Genomic DNA, 4755 nt, shown 5'->3' on the forward strand with positions numbered 1-4755 from the left:
GTTGGCGATGTCCATTTTGCTCTAGGAGTTCATGGTGACGTAACCCTAACCCTAAGTGGAATTTTCCTCCAATGGGATTTTCCCATGTATTTTACCAGGAAACATAGATAGGGCAGCCTAGAAAAGTCAGTGCCCTCCTAACCATACCCAAGCACTCCGAGTTTGTTGCGATGTCCATTTTGCTCTAGGAGTTCACGGTGACGTAACCCTAACCCTTTTCCACCAATGGGATTTCCTGTATTTTACCAGGAAACATTTTCCAGGGAGTTTGATGATTCATGTATTTTACCACCCAAACCATAGATAAGGCAGCTAGAAAAGTCAGTGCCCTCCTAACCATACCCAAGCACTCCGAGTTTGTTGGCGATGTCCATTTTGCTCTAGGAGTTCATGGTGACGTAACCCTAACCCTAAGTGGAATTTTCCTCCAATGGGATTTTCCCATGTATTTTACCAGGAAACATACAAGGGCAGCCTAGAAAGGTCAGTGCCCTCCTAACCATACCCAAGCACTCCGAGTTTGTTGGCGATGTCCATTTTGCTCTAGGAGTTCATGGTGACGTAACCCTAACCCTAAGTGGAATTTTCCTCCAATGGGATTTTCCCATGTATTTTACCAGAAACATAGATAAGGCAGCCTAGAAAAGTCAGTGCCCTCCTAACCATACCCAAGCACTCCGAGTTTGTTGGCGATGTCCATTTTGCTCAGGAGTTCAAGGTGACGTAACCCTAACCCTAAGTGGAATTTTCCTCCAATGGGATTTTCCCATGTATTTTACCAGGAAACATAGAAGGGCAGCCTAGAAAAGTCAGTGCCCTCCTAACCATACCCAAGCACTCCGAGTTTGTTGGCGATGTCCATTTTGCTCTAGGAGTTCATGGTGACGTAACCCTAACCCTAAGTGGAATTTTCCTCCAATGGGATTTTCCCATGTATTTTACCAAGAAACATAGATAAGGCAGCCTAGAAAAGTCAGTGCCCTCCTAACCATACCCAAGCACTCCGAGTTTGTTGGCGATGTCCATTTTGCTCTAGGAGTTCAAGGTGACGTAACCCTAACCCTAAGTGGAATTTTCCTCCAATGGGATTTTCCCATGTATTTTACCAGGAAACATAGAAAGGGCAGCCTAGAAAAGTCAGTGCCCTCCTAACCATACCCAAGCACTCCGAGTTTGTTGGCGATGTCCATTTTGCTCTAGGAGTTCATGGTGACGTAACCCTAACCCTAAGTGGAATTTTCCTCCAATGGGATTTTCCCATGTATTTTACTAGGAAACATAGAAAGGGCAGCCTAGAAAAGTCAGTGCCCTCCTAACCATACCAAGCACTCCAAGTTTGTTGGCGATGTCCATTTTACTCTAGGAGTTCATGGTGATGTAACCCTAACCCTAAGTGGAATTTTCCTCCAATGGGATTTTCCCATGTATTTTCCCAAGAAACATAGATAAGGCAGCCTAGAAAAGTCAGTGCCCTCCTAACCATACCCAAGCACTCCGAGTTTGTTGGCGATGTCCATTTTGCTCTAGGAGTTCATGGTGACGTAACCCTAACCCTAAGTGGAATTTTCCTCCAATGGGATTTTCCCATGTATTTTACCAGGAAACATAGATAAGGGCAGCCTAGAAAAGTCAGTGCCCTCCTAACCATACCCAAGCACTCCGAGTTCGTTGGCGATGTCCATTTTGCTCTAGGAGTTCATGGTGAGGTAACCCTAACCCTAAGTGGAATTTTCCTCCAATGGGATTTTCCCATGTATTTTACCACGAAACATACATAGGGCAGCCTAGAAAAGTCAGTACCCTCCTAACCATACCCAAGCACTCCGAGTTTGTTGGCGATGTCCATTTTGCTCTAGGAGTTCAAGGTGACGTAACCCTAACCCCAAGTGGAATTTTCCTCCAATGGGATTTTCCCATGTATTTTACCAGGAAACATAGAAAGGGCAGCCTAGAAAAGTCAGTGCCCTCCTAACCATACCCAAGCACTCCGAGTTCGTTGGCGATGTCCATTTTGCTCTAGGAGTTCATGGTGAGGTAACCCTAACCCTAAGTGGAATTTTCCTCCAATGTTATTTTCCCATGTATTTTACCAGGAAATGGTAAAATACCCAACGGAAGTCGGACATGATGGAAAGGTCCTTTTACCGCAGCACCTGGGGGACGGCCGATACCTACGGACAGGAAGCCCGCCGTCCAGAGAGGGCCTCTCGCAGATTACTCGTCAAGAACCAGCCGGCCGACATGCGCAGAAGGCCGAGGGAAGCGGCCCGTCCCTTTCGGAGGAGCATAGAGTGGCGACCCTTTGGCTGACGCTCTGCGCTTTGGGGCTTAGCTTCTCGGTGTCCCGATCCTGGGCAAAAGAGCTACGACGGCCTCCTTGTTAATGCTATGGGACAGGAAACACTGCCCTCCTGTGGTCAAAAACGGGTACTGCTGCCGCCCAAAGAAATAAATACTTTTTAATAGCATTTGAAGCTTATTCTTCTCTATTTTTATTCTTAATGCTTTATTCTTAATATTAACGTGGCGACGGGGGGCTCGGTCGATGCGACATGGGCGCAGAAGAAATCCTGGTTCCAATCTTAAACCGAGTTAAGGCCTGTTGTGGCTTATTCATATTAATAAGGTTTTAATAATCAAGAATAATCATCTTAAAGAGGTTTATTTATTTTTCTGGCCGCAGTATCTGATTTGACCAGTTTTCCGTCCCTTAGCAGGGCTGGCTCAGGAATTCTGGGAGTTGAAGTCCAACATAGATAAGGCAGCCTAGAAAAGTCAGTGCCCTCCTAACAATACCCAAGCACTCCGAGTTTGTTGGCGATTTTTGTTTCTTCTGCCATCAAAGTGCTTCATAAAACGCTAACGCTGTAATCTACAAACCCCATTAACGCAATTGAAATCGCTCTTAAATTTACACAAGAGGATTGCTCAGAAATCAAAAGCTCGCCCAAAGAGATGCGTTCTTACCTTGTCCCTAAATGCCCGGAAAGCGGGCCCCGTGAGCATCACCCAAAGATTCTGTCGCACGGCCTGCCAGGTGTGCCAGAAAAGGCCCTTTCCGGTGGACTGCCAAGCTCTGCTAGTGGGAAGGCCCTTGGAGCGGTCCCTCCCGCTATTTCCCACCAAAACTGCAATATTGAGAGGAGCGGTGGCCATCGCAAACTCCCACCCTGTTTCCCGCTTCCTCTTGGGGTTTTTACTGGGCTCCCAACCTTACTCCATTTCCATCCCTTCTCTTTAAAAGGAAAAGCCTTAACCTCACTGAAAGTGGCAAAAAAAGGGGGGGGGAATCCTCAAGAACAACTTACCTGTTTCCCCCCAGTTCCTTCTTAACAGCCACAGCAAGGGGTGGGGGGTCACCCATCCTGTGGAGGCTCTAGGCTGGAAATCCAGGGAGCGTGACCTCCTTTCTCCACTGCCTTTTCCAAAAAGGCTGAAGCTTTCATCCGGCAGGCGTCCCCACCCTTCCTCCTGGCCGCTACATCAGTCGATGCAGCTGTGACTGGGGGAAGTTAGCAAAATTGCAAGCCGGACTCTGCAAAGACCCGGTCTCCTGCTTCCCCCAGAGAGACCTGCTTTTCCTTTCTCTTACCTCTGGGCGGTGGGTGGGCTGTTTATGGCAACCTGGCGAGGAAAGGAAGGAATCTCCTACCCTTCCTAACCCTGACTTGTTTTGGACGAAGGTCTACAAAGTTAGATGGACGGCGAACAAAATAATAAAAGCCATTAGTTGCAGCTTCTCAAGTATCATCCCTTTTATCCATCCTTTAAATGATAAACCTAGAAGGGAACGATAGGTTATACGCATTTTCAAAATAAACTGCATTTATTTTTATATTGATTGTTTCTTAATAAAAATGCACACAATTTCAAATAGAGATTTGATATTGCGCCTAGATTAATACATAGGGATCTCTAAGAAATATAGTTTAGAAACATCAAACCTAAATATAAACCTACATACGTACGATCTCCTTAAAGAAATAGCAGGGCAGGACAAACAAAACTATTCTTGAATAAAAACACCTGGATTTGCTTGAAGGGGGCGAGCGGGGTGCACTTTTAGGAGCAACCTCTTAAGGTGTAACACAGGGAAGCGCGATACGACTGGTTCTTCTACATCCGGGACTCGGGCGCTGGGAAAACACCATTCAACGGCTGCCTTGCTTGGCAGCCTTCGAGGAGACCCCCGAGACGGGTCGGAACCCCCTTCCCGACTCGGACGACAAAAGCCTGGAGCGTGTCCCGCCGGCCCCGCCTCTAAAAAGGAGCTAAAAAGAAGCCGCGGCTGAGCTCGCGTAAACGACCCCGAAGTGTTTTATTAAAACAAGCTAACTTCGTCTCTACGTTCCCAATTTAGCCCCTATAGCTGAAAGGGAAAGAGGGCAAAGAGACCAAGTCTCACAACCTCCGGCGCCGCCGTCGCCACCGGTTCTCGGTCGCATTTTTACAGACACCGGCGGCGAAAGGCCAGGAACGGCCAGGCGGACATCTTAGGGGAGAGGACCAAATGAGTGGCCGGGGAGGAGGCGGGGGAGGGGGAAGGTGGGGATCCCCCGCTAACTAAGTAACAGAGAAAGCCGGTATCTTTCTGGAATCGGGAAATGCGGGGATGGCTCGGCTCACCTGAGGCAGTAGCAGGCTTCCTTTTTTCCTTCCTGAGGCCTCGCCGGTAGACGTGCGCTCCGTCAACGTAGTGCAGAAAAGAGCACGGGAAAAAGCAAGGAACAGTGCTGCGAACGGACAGGAAGTTGG

This window comes from Crotalus tigris, unplaced genomic scaffold, assembly GCF_016545835.1.
Source record: "Crotalus tigris isolate CLP2741 ecotype Arizona unplaced genomic scaffold, ASM1654583v1 scf7180000020584.29791, whole genome shotgun sequence".
Lineage (NCBI taxonomy): Eukaryota > Metazoa > Chordata > Lepidosauria > Squamata > Viperidae > Crotalus > Crotalus tigris.